This window comes from Cupressus sempervirens, chromosome 4 (genome assembly GCF_028749045.1).
Source record: "Cupressus sempervirens isolate cs-2001-9-10 chromosome 4, ASM2874904v1, whole genome shotgun sequence".
Lineage (NCBI taxonomy): Eukaryota > Viridiplantae > Streptophyta > Pinopsida > Cupressales > Cupressaceae > Cupressus > Cupressus sempervirens.
Window position 1 is genome coordinate 758,448,985 of NC_143121.1, and position 20,858 is coordinate 758,469,842.

A 20,858-nucleotide genomic window follows, 5' to 3' on the forward strand; every position below is an offset into this window, starting at 1 on the left:
AAGATGAACAAAGAAAATTGAAGAGAGATGGAGTAATGTGATGTGAACAAGATGAAAAAGAAAGGTAAAAGAAGTACAAATGTACAATTTATAGATTTGAATAAAGGTAAAATAGTTTTTTATTCATTTTTGTATTGTATTTTTTTGAAATTTTCATAAGTCATATGAATTAGGGGGAAAGGTCATTATTAAATTGTATTGTATAGATGTAAACAAGCCAAAGTGATGTAAACATGAAAAGATTTTTTTTCCCATTAATGTAAATGGAGGAGAGTGTTGGTATCTCTAGCCATTGTTGTCTATTAGTGTAAACCACTCAATCATTTACAAGGCAGCCTCTAACATTCATTACTATGACCAAGATACTCTATATAGGCTGAGTCATCTACATAAGCACGCATGTGCTTAGCTCTATATGAGTCGAGTAAGTTTTTGGATCACACTATATTATTTGTATAAGATTTGAGCTCAACAGTTACTGAGCAAGCTTTTAGAATACATGTGATGAGTCACTTAGTATGTACCAAGCATAATGAATGTCAAGAAATGGTAATGTTGAGCTTCAAGAAATAGTAAAGGCCCAGCTACATAGAGTTTACATGAAAATTAGGAATGGAATAAAGTTTTAGGAAAAATCATTATCAAGCTGACTTGGAAGGAATATTTAAGTTTAGAAGAGGTTGTTCTAGAATATTTAATACTATCAAAGGTTGTTACAAAATATTTACATGTTGTGGATCATCAATCCTTATGATGTGTTTTTGACGATTAGGATGAAGAGGAAAAACATGGAATCATCTAGAAAACTCTTTATAGAAGTCTTTATATAGTGATGATCTTAACCTAGATCATATACACATAAAGAAGGAGATGAAAAGATCTTATGCGCAAACATTAAGCTATTGACAAAAAAGGATTAAGATTACTTTAGAAGTCACTGAAGGGTATCATCTAATAGACCAAGTGACCTATTCATTGTAGTGAAGTGAAAAGGAAAGAAAAACATATCAGATAAAAGGAGAGGGTCAATTAGTAAGGAGGAGACTCAAAATTAGCTTACATAAAAAACTAAGAGTCATGTATAGAATTAGTTTTAACAGACTTGAATTAGGGTAATCTCTTAACAAAGTGTTCTTAATAGATCTTTGTGAATCTCATAATAAGGTCCATACTTTTTTGTAAGTGTTAAATCCTCTAAAAAGGTTGGACCTAATAGTCTCTTACACTTTTAACATGACAAACCCCTAATAGGATAGATCATATTTTATTGTCAAATATTGTAATCTTAATTGGTTAACTTTATTACTATAGTAGTGAAGATTTGTAGGTTTCATCCCCCACCCTAGTTTTACAAATACCATGTATATGTTTTATTTTCATGGATGTGATTGATTAGACTTATATCTTACAACATTTTTACATGCACAAGTTATTGATAGGTGTGACTCAATTGGTGAAAAGCTAGAAAGTGTTAAAGATTTTGATTCACCTCTCTCTCTTAGTATCTTGTTTATCCTGTTTACTCCTCCATCAATCAACAATTGGTATTAGAGTGTTGGTTCTCTGAAAGAAGCTTAAAGGTTTGGACATTAGAAAGAACCCTATTGGAAGTTATAGGTAGACTGCATGGTACTTTGGTAGTACAACACACTGAACCAAATCCCAAATAGAGGGCACAAGCAGTGCTAAAATTATTTGATGAAGAGTTTACCAATTTTTTGAATGTTGCAGAGGAAAAGACACATATTTCCCATGATTCTAACTTGTTTAGCACCATTTGTTACAATATCAAGAATGACTTAGTTAATCTTGATAATTGTATAAAAGAACTTCAAAAATGTAAACAAGAAGGTAAAAATTTGTATGTTAAGTGTACCTTATCATACAAGCTTACTAAAGACATTGATAGTCAAATATAAGTAAAGGTGAGTGAGCTAGAGGCTTTATCTAGCCAAATCTAGCATCTATCTTGTAAAGTAGATGACTTTGATGGATGAGTGGCCAATATTCACAGTGACATGAAGAAACTAGAACTTTGGAAGGAACATATTTTGAAGAGGACATATGATTTTAGAGAATCTATTGCTCTAAAATTATCTTTTGTTGAGAAGTAGTTAGAGCAATGTGTCAAGGCCAAGGACAAATATTCAAAAAAATTGTATAGATCTTAATGCAGTTGAGATTGCATCATATGCTTTATGTGCAATTTTCACCTTAGCTAAATCTACCAAGGAAACATGGACTAAGGGTATTGATAGTCTGAAGGATCATTTTGATGATTGCATGAAGATCATATTAGCATAAGGAAGCACAACTTTTTTGGATAGTTTTTGGACAAAATCTTGACATTTTGACCTTTTTCATTGATGTCAAAGAGGTAGAGATACAATGTGAAAATTGTAAAATCAAGTAAAGAAATAATAAAAGTGTAAAGTATATTGGAAGGGGGAGCATATGTAAAGATGAATAAATTGTAATAGATGTTAGATGTTATTGATTTTTGTAGTGTTAAGTTTTTGTCACTTAGCCAATTTTCCCTATTTTGTTGCCATCAATGCCAAAGGGGGAGATTGTTGAGAATTGGCTAATAGTGATATGTAATTGTTATCATTTATGGCAACACATTATATAAATGTTCACAGGAAACCTCAAAAATAAAGATACTTAGTGTTTGGTAATTAGAAAATTGTCTAAGTATAGAATTTGGTTTACAATAGTGTATTGTTTTGTTTATAACTTGTTGCTGATGTCATATTATGATTAGTGAAGTTGTATTGAGATAGAATACATATTGGTGATGATGTGAATAACCTAAAAAATTAGTATAGATTGTATGAAACATAGATATTCATGTTTAAAGTGAAACAGAATAGAAAAATTGAAAGAACGAATTATTTTATAAAATAATTACTTGTCCAATTAAGGCTGACATCCTAGATGTCTACTATAAGTTGGAAAAGTGGTTTGTGGTCTTAGCCAACACAACAACAATTTTTGTAAAGGCATGGTATTTATGCAAAGGACATTTTGCAATAAGAAGTGTAAGAATATGCAAAGTACATTTGTGAATTGCAAATTGTGACTACGTGTGAACTCTTGTGAAAGCGATATCTAATTTTTTTTATATGAGCTATTTGGTGATCCAAGAACCTCAAAAGTTAGTACAGACTGTACAGAACAAAGATAATTATGTTTGAAGTGAAACAAGACATCAGAATTAAAGGAAATAATTTTTTTGTTTACAAAATTATTACTCGTCCAATTATGACCGACATCCTAGATGTCTACTCTAAGTTGGAAAAGTGGTTTATGGTCTTAGTCAACCTAGCAATAACTTGTGTAAAGGCATGGTATTTATGCAAAGGAAATTTTGCAATTATAAGTTTAAGAATATGTAAAGTGCATTTGTGAATTGCAAATTGTGACTATATGTGAACTCTTGTGAAAGTGATATATGCAAAGTTTTATATGAGCTATTTGGTGATCCGAGATCTAGTTGAAGATCAGAGATCAATCGAGTAAGAAGATAGCATACTTATGTTTAGTCCGATTACTTATTTGAGCAGTGAGCTCTACTTGTAACTAGAAGTGCATGTTTGGGCAGTGGGCTCATCTTGCATACACTATACTACAACTCCTAATAGGGTTTCAAGGTCTCCTAATAGGGACTTCTTATACTAAATTTTCTCATTGACTCCTAACAAGGTCCATCCTCTAACAAGGAATGTATATATTAGTATATTATCTAATGAGTATCATCCCCACCAGGATTTTCCCTTGGCTAGGGTTTCCCTAATTAACACAATATGGTGTTATGAGTTGTCTTTGTGCATTGTTATTGTTATTGTTTAGCATTACTTTGTTTCTTTGTTATGCATAGTCTAAACTAAATAATAAAATCTAGTTGTTGACTAAAGTTTGTAGATTACTAATTCAACCCCCTCTCAATAATCCCTATTTCTAATAGTTACTAAGCCAAGGAATAATGAGGTATTTCTTGAGACTAACAATGATTCAAAGAATGAAGGAAAGCCAAGGAAAAGCTCAAAAACTTTAGTAGAACCAAGAGTTGAGATAACAACTACTACTTCAAGAAAGAATATGATAAAAAATCACCCATCTGAGTAGATCATCAGAAGCAAAGACAAAGGTGTGATAACAAGAAGTAGAGTCAATGAAGAACTATGTTTGATATCTCAAGTTGAACACAAGAATGCAGATAAAGCATGCAAAGATGATTATTGGAAACAAGCTATGAAAGAAGAATTGGATTAGATAGTAAAGAATGTGACATGGGAATTGGTTCCTAGATCAGTAGACAAGAATGTGTTAGGAACTAAATGGATATTCAGAAAAAAAATGAATGAACAAGGTGAAGTAAGAAACAAAGAAAGATTTTTATGTAAAGGTTACTCACAACAAGAAGGGATAGATTATGAGGAGACCTATGCTCTAGTGGCTATAATAGAAGTAGTAAGATTGGACAAACATTTGAAAAAAACTTGGATATAGCAAAGGTATGGTAGATAGTAATCTATATTAGAAAGAAATTGATGATGGTTTGATGATTTTGGTAATATTTATTGATGACATCATATTTAGAGGTAATAATGAGGAAAGCAAGAAGTTTTTTGAAGAGATGAAGAAAGAATTTGAGATGAGTATGATAGGAGAAATGAAATATTTTCTAGGATTACAGATTGTATAGAAAAAAGAAGGAATCTTTATTTCTTAGACTAAGTACTTGAAGAATTTAATGAAAAGGTTTGGTTTGGAAACGTACAAACCTATTGATACACCTATGGTAACTAGACCCAAGTTATCTAAAAAGGATGAGACACCTACTATTCAATAGAAAAAGTATAAAACTATGATTGAAGGATTGCAATATCTAACTCACACAAGGCCAGATATAACAAATTTAGTTGGAATTATCGTAAGATTCTTGGCTAATCCCAAAGAAGTGCATTATGCAGTAATAAAAAGGATATTTGGATGTCTAAAGGGAACATTAGAGTTTAGATTATGGTGTCATGGATCTAATGATTTCACTCTAAGTGTTTATACTAATATAGATTGGGCAGGCAATATGGATGGCAAAAAGAGCACCAGTGGTGGAGCCATATTTCTTGGAGGAACATTGGTTTCTTGGCTAAGCAAGAAGGAGGATCATACATCTCAAAGTACAACAAAAGTAGAATATGTTGCAGTAGCAAATAATTCCAATCAAGTCATTTGGATGAAGAAAATGTTGGAGGATATAAGGATAGAAACTAGTGAAATTGTTGAAATACATGGCGACAACACAAGCATGGTAAATGTGTCTAAGAATATAGTGTTGCATTCTAAGACCAAGAAAATTTCTATTAAGTATCATATGTTGAGAGAAAAAGTTGTAGAAAAGGAAATTAGATTGGAGTATGTGAGCACTAAAGAGTAGATTGTAGATATTTTCACTAATCATCTTCCCAAAGAGACTTTTGAGATTTGTGAGGTATGCTTGGGGTTATGCCCCTTCCTACATTAGAGTAGAAGATGCAAGAGTTCATCAGTCTAGTGTAATAAAGCACCATTTTTGTCTCGACTGAATGTTGATGCTTCCTGTATGGGGGAGTATCTATGGTGGATAGAGTCATCTAGGACTCTTATTGGATATTGTTTTGAATAGTGTCTTTTGACACTCAAGATACTAAGAATTAGTCGTTGCAAAATTTGATGCAGTAAAATTGGTTGCTAAAACCTTTAAGAAATATTGCATGAAAAACATTATGTTGAGGGAGAAGTTCGGCATTAGCATGGAAAAATAGTATGTTTGGCATAAGTTTAGCATGGAATGATAGTTTGTCAAAAAGTACATTGAGGTATATCAATGGGAGAGAATGATTGATGGAGAGAATTTGAAAAGAAGATTAATAGTCTTTTGTTGGTATTCTTGGAACTAGATGTTTTTCATCTATGTTGCCATCAATGCCAGAGAGGGAGATTGTTACAAGATTGGTTGCAAGAATGAATTTTGATTATATTCCTATGGGGGAGTAATGTAGATATGATACTATAATGATATGTTACATTCATGACTAAGTTTGTCATTGATGTCAACATAGCAGTTTTCTATGGTATCTAACAGAAGAATAGTGGAAAGATCAAGTTGGTATGGATGGCTAGTTGAGTATTATAACTATCCAAGGTTTTGGTAGACACTTATAATGTATCTAGAATATGTAGTTAATGTTGAAAGATGAAATAATAATTTTGGAAGAAGTTATGTAAGTTTTGGTGATGTTTATTCTGAGATAGATTTTATAGAGGCATGCTTTGGTAAACTTGTTATATCTCTTAGTAGAATTATTATTTTGAGAATCAAGGTTGAGGACATGTAGAAGACATGTTTATAATGATGTGGCTAAGTTTTCTTGTCATAATATTGTGTGTATGGAAAGTTATTCAAGTTGCAAGGCAGAAGATTAATGTTATTGCTAAGTGTAACATGCTCTTAATGTGGTTCTATAATAATTAATTGAGAAGGTCTAACAATAAAATTAGTGAATTTTTTTGAGGACTTGGTATAAAGTAAGTATATTTTCCTTTATCATGGCATGGATTAATAATTGATGATAAGTAGCAGTGAGTGTAGAATGTGAAGTTGAGTAGAGTAGAGAAGAAGTGAGGGAAACTTCATTATTGAGGTTTTGCTGAGTGATCCAAGGTTTGGTATTTGGATTTAAGGTTCATGACCTAGTCTACAAGGTCTAAAAATGATTGGTTTAGTTGAAAGAAAAAAGGAAAAAGAAAAAAGAACATAATAGCAAATTACATGTTTGAGCAGTGAGCTCTTCTTGTAGTTGAAATTGTATGTTTAAGCAGTGGGCTCATCTTGCATACATTGTACTACAACTTCTAACAGGGTTGGCACAACTCCTAATAGGGTTGGAATCTCCTCATAGGAATTCAAAGTCTCCTAATAGGGACTCTATGTACTAAATATTTTAATAGACTCCTAATAGGGTCCATCCTCTAACAAGGAATATTTATATTAGTACATCATCTTGTGGGTATCATTCCCATTGGGGTTTCCCCTCTAATCAATGGTTTCCATAGTCAACATATCAAGATGTAATTATCCATGTATGTTTTATTATGATTTTTATTTACTTTGGTTGAATAGTTAAGTTTTCTTAAAGAAGATAAATGTTTTAATTGTCAGATAACTAATTCACCACCTTTTGGTGGACTATTGTTTCACTATAAATTTTAGAGCTAAGAGTAAAGAGCATACCTGAGCCCCCGAGAAATTTAGAGAAATTTCATCAATGTTTATTCCTGCATTTGAATTATTATTGAGTAGCATGGCACCTTCTAGCACCAAATTAAAGAAAGGTTTGGAAATTTTGGTTTGAGGAATTGATTACAAAGCTCTAGCATTCAAACTAAGTCTAATTATTGTTGAAGAACTTAACCTAGTTGGAGCTTAATCATAGATTCCTCCTAAGGTACTTCTAATTCATGATATTCAGTCATATTATCACTATTCTATCCAAGAATTAGGAACCTTAGAAATGAACAAGACATATAATGAGATGTGTGTGGATGGGAATTTGAAACCCAATCACAAGCATTTGAAATGAAAGGTTTAACACATATCCTTCATATGCCAAGAGATTTCAAGGAAAGTAGATTAGGTTTATTCTAAGCTAAGTTCACAATATACATTTATTATTCGATCAACCAATTCAAATCACTAACAAGATGATTCATAGAATCAAAGGGTTTCCTATGCTTAACAAGGAAAAGACCACTAAAACCCTAGGTTAGGTTGAACTTGTGAAGAGGACTCTTTTTGAATGGGATGGTAGAGGCATGAAGTTGAATAGAATCACTAACATTGAAATAAAATTCAACATCAATCTTATTGACCACAAGATTTATAGCTTGAGTCATCTGAACAACATTGTGTATGATGTTGTTGACCTTACATACAAGGTGGTGAAGGATAACTTGTATTTTGACCTTGCCAAGCTACAACTCAATCAACTCAACAAAAACATGGAGATCATTTAGTCATCAAAGAATAATCCATGTAAGTTTGGATCTCTTTTGACTTGCTTATTCTTTTATGTATAAGAGTTTTAGCAAGGTACTACAAGTATTTCTACTGTTAATACTATTTCTAGTACAAAAATATATTGTTTCTAATATTGCAAGCGCAATGACAGTTGAGGTTAAGCCTCAACCAAGCACTAAAGTCTTAAGAAAAAGAAAGGAAATTATTCCTTTTTTTGTATATAAATAAAATGGTAAAGAGAGGTAGAAGCCTCTATTGAGGATTTTTATCTAGAGGAAGATATTGTAATACTAGCTTGGGATCTTACCAATCTACCCCTTGATCAAATGGATACTCGGGGTAAGCTATGGAAGGAAAGGGATAAATAGAAAAAGTTTAAAGAAGAGGAAAAAAAAAAAGAAAAATCAAGTTCTTGAAGACATCAAGAGAATATTTGTTGACATAGAGGTTGATAAAAAACAACCAATTCTGGATCAACTTGTTGACATTATTCACAAGTATAATGAGGAAGTGAATGATCAAGACAAACTTCCATAGAGGGTAGAAAGGAAATTGAAAAATAAATTTTTGGAGAAAGTAGCTCAGAAAATAGCTATTGATCAAGTAGAATTATCTACCATTCTTGCTACCTTTGAAGATTATATAAATAATGTTGTTACCTAATTTGTGTAGTTAAGTGATACATTAAAATTTACTAAGGAAATAAAGGATAAGTTATCTAAGATGGATGCTGATATGAAGGAAAGTGCACAGTAGTGGTCACTTGATTCTAGTAGTAGTTTTGCACATTTTGTGAAAATCAGATATTTGATAGATCTACATGTAGAATTGTTGAGCAAAGAAGCCAGGACAAGGGCTACACTAGAAAAAATATAGGAAATGATAATTCCTAACATGGATGCAATTCAAAAACATATTGCATATTCAAACACATTTATCCATGACAACAATTTTTATATAGATGATCATATGGTGGAACTATGAATAGAGTTGCAGATAGCTTTGCACAATTCCAAAGTTTTACAAGATTATTTGGACAAGACAATGTCTATAATTTTGAAGGTACATAGTGATTACCTTTCACATTTTGGCATTACCTTATAATTATACACTTTTGGCATTTGTGTCAAAACTAGGGGAAAATAGGTTATGGGAATATATATATTCAAGAAGGAAATACATGTACATTATGAGAGATGTATATACACAATAGAAAATATGTTTACAAAATAAATTTTGGAAAATTAAAAAAATAGAGTCAAAGGTTATTGAGTAGCAACAACATACAATAGTCAAAATTGAGTTACAAACCCAAACATGTTGATAGGGGGAGTTTTGACTTGTATTTTGAGTATTCACATTTTTGGTATGTAAATTGTTTTTGTCACTAATGCCAAAGGGGTAGATTGTTGACCTTATGGTCAAATGATTTTTCAATTAGCAACATAAAACTTAGGCAATTGATTACATTGCTAGTAAGCTCTACATACAAAAAGAAGAGTCTACCAAGCTCCAAAATAAAATATTGGTTACTACCAAACTTATCAGTTGTTGTTGAGCTCTGTAGTGTAAATTGATGAAGATTTTAGTGTTAATCAAGCTCTCTAGTGTTACTCAAGTTTGTCAATGTCTACCAAGCTATAGTGTGTTAATGAAGAAGAACGAATGAGTGTTGACTAAGCTTCAGTGTCAATCGAGTCTATTGAATTCTTCAATATTCATTGAGTCACCCAATGCTAACCAAGTTCTTGCTACTCCAGAGTGATCAATGTGGACTCAGCATTAGTGTCAAATGAATGTTAGAGTTTTTTGTGTTAACAGTGTTGTGGAGTGTCAAAATATCACTTGATTTGTCTTTCGAACCTAAGTTATAGTAGTAAGTCAAGTTATTGAAGATTTTTCAAATTGGATTCTAGAAGGTAATTTATTGGATTGGTATATATGTAATACATCTTATCATATCAAAAGAATAGAAGTATATCAAGAAAAAAAAAAGTATGAGTGTGAATTAAGAAGGCTATAAGAAGTATAAGGAAAAGAAAAGTCGTATCTGTCATAGGTAGGTTGCCATTATATTTTAAAGGAATCTCATTTAGCAAATTGAGTTGTGGTTCAGAGATCAACCATTCATTCATCCTAACAAGTGCATCAATCAAATCCTCTAACAAGGTGGACTTAATAGTCTTTTCCAAATCTCCTAAGAGAGTGCATACTTCATTGTATGTTGTAAATCCTTTAACAAGGTAGACCTAATAGTCCTTATTGCTCCTAACAAGGCAAATCACCATAAGTGATCAATTGTAAGCTTTAATAGGCTAACTTTATACTATAGTAATAAAGCTTGTGGGTATCATCCCCACCCCAGTTTTACTTTCTATTTGGAAGGTTTTTCAGTTGCCAAATATTGTGTCAAGTGTTATGAATGTTTTATTGCTTTTAGTCTTTCATAAATTCAATTAGACTAGATTACATTGTGAAGATTTACTTGGTGAATTAAATTATAAGTTTTGTTGGTTCCCTATTCACCCCCTGCCCCTCTTAGTCACCCAGTCCACTATATTTCCAACAATTTTTTTTTTTTATAGCTTGGTGATGAGTGACACTAGTGGAAAAGAGTTGAGGAGAGAGAAAATTTAGTCTTTCCCCCAAAAAGGTATGTACATTATAACATTATAATTTTAAATTCTAACATAACAATTTGACAATGCAATATTTTGTATCGACATTTAGCAATGAATCAACTTGATCTTCTCTAGCCTTTATTGTCTCATAGTCCAACTCACAAACATTTTAAAAAGTCTTATTGTGCGGTTTTCCACCATAATTGATCATGTAGAAATTTAATGCAATAACAATGTTGTAATAATAGAGAATCTTCTTGCATATCTCCCAATCTTTGAAAAACTACAACCTAGGGCTCTTCATACCATAGCATCTAAGCCATTACCTATTAAAAACATTTTTCCAATAGGGTATTCTAAGTTGTCACCTTCTATAACTAAGTGATCTGACTTCCCTCTACCTCAACATAATGATAAAAATAATAATTTATCAATTCTTTTTTTTATTTAGTTTTAATAATAACAAAAACATCTCTTGTAATGAAACAAAGAACTAAGTTAGACATTCATTTACCAAATAGATAGGTTAAAGTACTATGTTGGATATGAATTTTATGTGGATAAAAATTTTACCTAGCTGTGCTAGATGAGACAGTTGGTCAAATTTGGTGATTGATTCTATTTATGTCAATTGCAGTGTTTTTAGGAGATATGGGCATCAATTGGGATCAAAACTCAGGTACAAATTTTTTTGACTCATTCCTTTGATTTTCATCCATCCTTATCTTCATATGAACATCATGAAAAAAATCATGGCATTAGATACCCCATGAACCTAAATTAGAGCTTCTAAAAGAGTGTGGCTCACTTGATCCTATCATAGTACACCAATAATCATATGGTGGAATGTTAAATTTGATCTATCAACTAAAAAAATCTATGAACCATAGACTCACTTTCATTACCTAGACCTATTGTACCTTTACACTACTAGAAGACACATCTAGCATCTAGCTTGATATTTCTCCCTCTTTTTACTTTAACTCTTCATGAGCCAAGGATCTTTTTGTTAGATAACTAAGAGGAGAGTTAATCAGTTATGTTCGGGCCCTTTAAACAATTCACTAACTTTTACCAATTTCAAATTATCAACAAAATTACTTGGTAAACAACATAATCTAAATTAACCTTATGCTTGCAAACAAGTTTCAACTTCCTATTGGGTATTAGCAATTAACAACAATATGTATATGATAAAAATCAAGTAAGTTACAAACATTTAATCATTCATTGACACCAATATTTTTAATGTGGAAACCTAGTTGGAGTAAAAAATAGCTAGGAATTGTCACCCAAAAATAATTTACTCTTCTAAAGTGAGCTTGATTAAGAGCCAACCTTGTCAAAGATTACATACACAATTTCTAGATGTTATCTTATTCGTAAATTTTCATTAAAGGTCATCTAGACCTTGTCAGCATTTAATTAGTGGCCTATCTAAAGTACTTACAAATATTCAATGGAATGTCACCTAACAAAAAGATTTACAAATAGAGTTGTTAAGTCCACTTAGTTAAGAGATTTTCTACTACAATTGTTATAGAGTAACAATGAAATGATTTTATAAATTTTCAACTACTTTTTCTTGTTCATATCTCTATTTCACTTATATATTTCCTTACTGCTTGGCTATTACACTAACTTAATCAATCCTCTTTACTTAACACTTTTGTAATGCCCCACCAAGGAACCCAAAAGGATAAGTCTAAATGTTACCAAGTTTGGTGAGTGATTTCTTTTAAAACATCATTGCTCAATAAGTTCTCTTTGATCATAGATATAAGAGTCCTAACAAGTTACCTAAAGTGATCTTTAAACAACTATCATGCCCTAAATTTAACAAGGAAAAACATAACCAACAAATTTCTTCTTCTTCTTCTTTTTTTTTTTTTGTTTTATTTTATCTCTTTCATTTTAAAAAGGTAAATTGAATGGTGATATTTAAATACGCCTATACTCGTTATGAATATCCTATCAAACAATGGTTGCTTGGAGTATACAACTCATATCCACTGATATTATTAGAATGGTTACTTTAATAGGTCATTAATTTTTAATGACATGGAAGAATTTTGTTCAATCCAAATACTGTATTTCAAGTTTCCAAGGGGGGCCAATTAGTTTCTAACAATCGATGAAAACATGAGAGGTAGATGATGTGTCATTTTGAATTTCACACCCTATCCTTAAAATTAAGACATTTAGATATGAATGTGAAGATGTTTTGTAATTGTCCAAGATGTTCTTATTTTCAAGTCTTCATACCATATATGTTCATACCCTAACTCATTACATTCTATGCCAAATTTCATCATATTTTATTATTACAATGGTATAACTATTTTAATGAATTTTCTTTCATTTTATCCTTTTTTAACTTCAATTTTGATGTCTTAACATCCGACGCTACTAACTAGAATTTTAATACTACTACAATGTATTATCAGATACTCTAGCTACCATTCCTCATGAATTTAATAAATACTTACAGTGCCCCACAACATCATGGTAGTAACGGTTTCAATTCCTATATACCACTAAATGTGTCCTATATAATTTACATCCTTTCATATATTAAATTCATGTACGTAATTTTTGGCATTATATAGATGATTTATTAGAATATTTATTCCAAACATAATTATCATACATACTACTCTTTTATTTATTTTATTTTATTATTTATTATTATTATAACTAATCATTGAATAAAAAAGCATAAATTCCTAAAACTACCACCCCAAAGCTAAACCTATTTCCTAAAACACATGGTTCTAAATAATATTCTAACTTCCAAACACTAGCATCTCCTATACGTTCATACTACTTACTAAATATTAATATAATGATCAACCCATTAATACGTCTCCATGAAATAATTAGCACTAATTAAATAACACTAAACATCCTATTATCCTTGTAATTGCTTCCTTTCTTTCCCAACCTACCTCTTAACACCTAACCCCACCTATAGCTTTACTACTCCCTAGGTGCTTATACTCCTAGGAAAGTGCATGGGAAAATGTCACCAACCTTGGTTATGGAAAAATTGCTTACCAAGTGCCCAACATTCCCAAAAAAGGTGAGGCAACCAATGGAAAAGTTTACTAGCATATGTTAGACCATCGACCAACTCCCTATACCATCACATGCGCCTAGAATGGAGCTTCAAAAAGGAGGAATCTAATTTGAAAGGTTGTTGCCATGTGTTAGAGGAGATGTCTTGTCCAAGACAAGGGTCAACATCATCATTTTTACATGCAACTAGATGTTTTAAAGAGAGTATGATGCATTTAAACTTGCTTTTGCTTTATTTTATTTTTTTAATTGTTTAAACTTTATTATTAATTGGTTGTGAAAGTTTATTTTGAGTATATCCTAGTTCTAAGGGATAGGTGCCTAGGCCTAACATATTCCTTGACTTGACATAGTTTTAAAATTTATGTATCATTCTTTTTTTGTGTGGTTTTATAACATAGTGACATGTGGTTCATAGGAGACTTTTCTTACAATGTCTAGGAGCCAAGTGTTCATTAGTTGTTGACTCTTATCCCTTAGCTAGGACATTGTGTATTTAATATTTTGTGCAAGTATATTCCTCTGAATAAAATATTAGTCTATAATAGAAAGTGGTTTTTCACCATTCCTCATACAAATTCCAAAGAATTAAATACTACCTACAGGCTTGTTTACTTAGGCATTTTCTTGGTGCTGAATTTCTACTTGGTTATTCACCACTACTCAAAAGCTATGATATTAATCTTATTGTTGGCACTAGTTTTGATTTTTCCCTAATATGCTAACATATTTGTATAGATCAATGTAATTTATCAACTTTATTTTAAGGCTAGGTTTATTACATGTAATGCTTTTGGAACAATGTCAAGTACGACTATTTAGATCAAATAGAGTATATCAAAGAAAACTACTAATTCTAATCCTTTTCTTCTATAATGAAAAGGAATTTTAAAATGATTCCTCTCCTTCAACTCATTATATTATACAAAAAAGTAATTCATGATTAGCATAATTTCAAACAAAAATAATAATTCCTTCATAGTATCTCATGGCTTGAAAATGAATACAAGTTTACATATACTTGATACTTTCCAATAATCTTCAAAATACAATGGAGTCCCTACAATATTAGATCTTCTTTTACATGAAATGATCTCCTTTTTTTTTTATCTTTCTTAACTATGATAAAAATATAATCTTTCTCTTGTAAGGACAAGTATATGCAATATCTCAATTTCCACCTCACACATCTACAACAATGTACAATAGGAAGTAAATCCCCTTCCACATTTCAACAACACAATAATGGAAACTTTATATCACAATACATTATGAGATGACATGGGACAGATTTATCCCTTCATAACACTTAGTTTTTCAATGTTTCCCAAGGGTGAAACCCTTATCTCTTCAAGGAATCGATCTTCACAAAACCTACCAACAACACAAAAATTGGGAACCATAGAGGCTCACCTCCCATCCTAGGCTTCTATGAAGCCACCCACAAATACGGGGAAACAAGATCCAAACTAGGTTTCATTCCAATCTTACAAATGCATAAACATCACATTACAACACTTGAACAATCATATCCCAAGGGTATTTCAGAAAGGTTCATCAATGGAACCTTGAACATAGAGTGAAGGTGTGCTCTCAAATAGGAGACTTTCCATATCATACCATATATTCTATAACAATAATCAAGCCCTTTTAGGACTTTCACAAATCAACAAATTTACATGCCCTTTTGGGGCTTCCAAAAACCTCCTTCAAACATAATACTATCAATTATAGCTTCCTTGAAGCCCATACTCCATAAACTTCCTTTCTACACCATCTTTCCCTTGTCACCCCCAAAGCAAGATATTAATGAATATGGCATACAATGGAGCCCATACTCCAAGTTTCTCAACTATATTTAAAGCCCAACTAAGCCCTTCATCATGGACTTCTCTTCCCTTCCCAAAGGGTGAGTGAAGCCTTCACACTCATAACAACACTCATGCACAAAATCATGGAAACTCAAAAAAAATAAGAGGACAATGAAAATCCAAACTTCATGCTCATCACCATACAACACAACACATCATGATACAAGATGACACCATAAGTTTTTCTTACAATGTCATTCTATATATGTACAAACTCTTGAATGCAATACCAAGATTCAACTTCAAAATGGCAGAAGTTAGCTATATGGTAAGAACACCAACCTTGAAATTCCTTTGCAAAATGGAAATTAAGGTTTTTAATTTGACAAGGGCCAAATTTCTTCATCTTCAGCTTGTTGTAAGTACCCACTAGAAACTATTCCTTTCATAAGTGTACCATCACCATATCCCCTACTTCGAACTCCTTATGTCTCCTCCTCTGATCTGCCCTAGCTTTATACTATTGATTCTTCTTGGTGATGTGCGCATGGATCTCCTCATGTAGGCTCTTAATATGTTCAGCAAATTATTCTCCCTTGGCACTTGTCTTCTCCCCTTGCTCCATTTTCCTTAATTTCGGTGCAGTCCTTGGGCTACTTTTGTACACAATTTGAAATGGTGTTCTACTAGTACTCCTATTTACATAATTATTGTAAGAAAATTTTTCTTGTGGTAGAATCAAATCCCATCCCTTGGGATTATCTCCCACTAAACACCTCAGCAAATTTTCCAAACTCCTATTTACCACTTTGGTCTATCCATCAGACTATGGATGATGTGTAGAACTGAACCTCAATTTTGTCCTTAACTTCTTTAATAAATTCCTGTAGAAATACCCCACAAATTTAGTATCTCTATCGAAAACAATACTCTTTGGGAGACCATGTAGTCTCACCACCTCTCTGAAAAAAAAATCTACAATATGTATAGCATCATGAGTCTTGTGGCATGGGATGAAATGTGCCATCTTGGAGAACCTATCAACCACCACAAATACTGAGTCATTACCTCTTTGTGTCCATAGCAATCCAAGAACAAAATTCATACTTATGTCCTCCCAAGGCTTTGGTGGAATAGGCAATGGTTTATAAAGTCCAGTATTGTGACTAAATCCTTTGGCTACTTGACATACTTGACAACTCTACACAAATTTCTTTACATCTTGTGACATTTGAGGCCAAAAATAATGTTCTTTAAGAATGGAAATGGTCTCATCTCAACCAAAGTGTCTTGCCATTCCCCCACTATGTTTCTCTTTGATCAAATTTTCCCTCATGGAACTCCTTGGAATGCATAATTGACTGCACTTGAATAGCATACCATCCTTAATCAAATAATCTAGCCACCTGGTCCTATCTATAGTAATAGGTTCTTTACAAGCCTTTCATGCTTCAACAAAATCAAGATCCTCAGGGTATAGATTCTTGAGTTCATCAAACCCAACCACTTCAACCTACATTACTGTAAGCAAAAATTGTCTCCTACTCAATGCTTCTGCAACCCTATTAGACCTTCCACTTCTATGTTTCAACACAAATGTATAGCTCTGCACGAACTCTACCCACTTCATATGTTTCTAGTTCAATTTACCTTGGCTATTTATGTATTGCAATGCCTAGCGATCAGTATACAAGAAAAATTATTTTGGCAATAAATAATGCCTCCATTTCTTTAAGGCCTAAATGATTACATAGAACTCCTAATCATAAATAGAATACTTCTTCTTTGCATCATTCAATTTTTCACTAAAATATGCAATAGGCTTACCTTCTTGGCTCAATACAACCCCAATAGCATTGCCACTAGCAACACAATCTACCTAGAACACTTTACTAAAATTAGGAAGTGCCAACACAGGTTGTTCTATCACCTTCTTCCTCAACAGTTCAAAACTCCTTGTAGCTATTGTAGTCCACTTGAACTCTTTCCTATCCCCCCTTATTGTTTCAGTCAAGGGTGCACATATGCCACTAAAATTCTTAATGAACTTCCTATAAAAACTAACTAGACCATGAAATGATCTCATCTCAGTAGCAAACCTTGGAGTAGGCCATTTCAAGATGGCCTTTACCTTCTTTGGATCCATTTTGAGACCTTCAGATGATACAACTAACCCCAAGTAGACTAACTCATTTTTTACAAAGCTACATTTCTTCAAATTAATCAACATTTTATCTTCCCTCAACCTTTCAAGGACACTGCGAATGTGCAACAAATGTTCATCCAAAATCTTACTAAAAATTAAAATATCATCCAAATAGACAGTAAAAATTTTTCCCAAGAACTTCTTTAGTAGCTCATTCATAAGTTGCATGAAGGTGCTTGGCGCATTGGTCAGTCCAAAGGGCATGACTAACCACTCATATAGACCCTCCTTGGTCTTGAATATAGTCTTCCACTCATCTCCCTCTTGTGTCCATATATAATGATAGCCACTCTTGAGATCTATCTTTGTGAAGTACAGAGCTCCACTCAAATAGTCCATAATATCATCCATTCTTGGCAAAGGAAAATGATACTTGATGGTTATTTTGTTTATAGCTCGAGAGTCTATGCACTTTCTCCACTCTCCAACCTTCTTTTCTGCTAGTATTGTAGGTACTGCACATGGACTCAAGCTCTCTTGATTCAAACCCTCCCTCAATAGCTCTAGAACTTTGTTTTTTTAGCTCCTTAGTTTTAGTGGGAGTCATCCTATGAGCAGCCTTATTAGGCAAACTAGCTCCAGGGATTAGATCTTTCGGATGACTAATCTACCTTACTAGTGGAAACTCTTCTAGAACATTATCAAAGATGACATTTTCATACTCACTTAATAGGCCTGAAAATTCAGGTGGAATTTCACTACTACCTTCCTTATCTCTTCTAGGAATCAAAGCATAACACATATGCTGATGTTTCATACCATCCAAAAAAATTCTTCCATCAATAAGACATATCCTAGCACTACTGTGTACCTTTTCACCTTCCTTTACTAAGGGCTTCAGTTTGTGGTGAATGCCATCCTTTGTTAGAGAGTATGTATTTACATGACCATCATGTATAGCATGTCTAGCAAATTGCCACTGTCTTCCCAACAATAAATGGAAGACATCTATTAGAATAATTTGATAGAGAACTTCATCATGGTAACTCCCAATCTTGAACTTCACCAAACATTGTTCACTAACGAGGACCTTATGATCATCCTTCACCCAAGAAATCCAATAGGGTTGAGGGTGTTTCTCCCTTTTGAGCTTTAGCTTACAAACCATCTCCTCAAACACCAAGTTGTCAATGCTGCCACCATCAGCAATCACATCACAGTGCTTATCCTCACACTTACACCGAGTATGAAACAAACTCCTCCTTTGTCTAGGTTTAGTTTCACCACTTAGTAAGACCCTTTCATTTATGAGAAATTATCCTCTTTTTGCATCCTCAGAATGAGATGACTACACATCTTCATCCACATGAGGACCCCTTACTTGACCATCAATTCTCCTATCTATCCTTCCTTTTCATTGAGGGCATTCAAATGCACAATGACCTTCTTTATTGCAATGAAAATAGGTCCCACAAAAGCCTCCTCTTCCTGAACCTTGTCCTTGTGCTCTGCCTCTTCCTCTTTGATCTCCAAAGTTTTGATCATGGGAGCGGTTGAAACCCTTGTTCTTTTGGTTCTTGCTAGGACCTACATCTTCATTTTTTTGTTGGGTCTCATTTTAGCCTCCAAATGACGTACTGCTACCCCTTCCTCCTTGACTATGCCCTCTTTGCCTTCTGTCAAACTTTTTTTTAGCTTCTCTTCAACTTGCAAGGCAAACTAGTATGCCTCTTCAATGTTAGTCATTCTAACCAGACTAAACTCCTCCTAAATACTAGGTCATAACCCACTAAGGTAATTGGAAAACTTCTCCTTATTAGCTTCTACATACCCTACCCTAATAAGAAGTTGATAAAATTCCTTTGTATATTCCTAGACAGATTTTCCTAGTTTCTTTAACCCTTGCATTTTCTTGAACAAATCAAGCTTGTAATCTAATGGAATGAACTGCTTCTTTAGTTTGTCCACCATGCAATCCCACCTTGTGATTTTCTCCTTTCCTCTTCTTTTCCTTTCTAGCTAAACCTCTTGCCACTAGATTTTGGCATGGCCTTTAATTTTGGCCTTCACAAATTTAACCCTCTTAGGGTCTTTGATATCCTCATACTCAAAATACTCCTCTAGTTCATTGATCCAATCCATCAACTCATCCGGGTTTAGAGTTCCTGAAAACATACCCACATCAATTTTAGGTCTTTTTCCAAGCTTAGAAATGGCCCTAAAAAGCCTCTCCTCTGCCTGATTTAGGAATTCCTCTTCACCTTCCCCTTCCTATCCAATATTTTCTTCCTCACTTTCATTGCCTATAACAACATTTATTCCTCTGTGGATCTCCTCCTACAATGCTTGAACTTATCTTTGGAGGGCTCTAACCTTAGGAGTAAAAATTTTGATCCTTCCACCATGTTCCCTTTATGGAGGCATCTTCTTGTCTCAAACCCACAACCACACAGTCCTGGTGCAAGTTGCCTCACAGTCGGCACTCTATCTACACACTTAGGAAAACCTGCTCTGATACCACTTGATGGAGACATAACCAAAGACTAGAATGAACATGCAAGAAAAAGGAAATATTATTATCAATGAAAAATTCCCTATGGGCTTATGAGAGTATGATTCTAGAGAAAGAAATCTTCCACACAGTACCTTCTCTCTAACTCCAATAAGAACTAACTTTACAATGCCAAAAATGTTCTTAAATAGACCCCAATTCCAGTTGGCATCCACTACCAAAAAAAAGGTTCCAAATGTCATGTTAGAAGTTGGTATAAAATTAGAAGAATCCAGAAATAGTAGTCCAACTTCTAGGAGGCATAACTTTAGAACTAGGACTTTGATTAACAAATTGTTTACATTTTTTAAAAGCTCTTGAAGTGCTCTACAACCCTATGGAGGATCTTTTCTCATCCCCAATTTTTTGGCCCTATACAAGACCATTTAGTGCCCCATATCTAACTTTGAAGTGCTCTTAGGAGGTCTCCAGGAAACTTAAAATTGTAATAACTTTCTAATCATAAAGTCTTTTGCCTTGTTTTTTTTTCTAGAACACTTAAAATTACAAGTATAATCATCCCTCCAAATTACACCCTCTAACTCATCATAATTTTGACTCTATTACAAAATAACCCATATTCTGCATT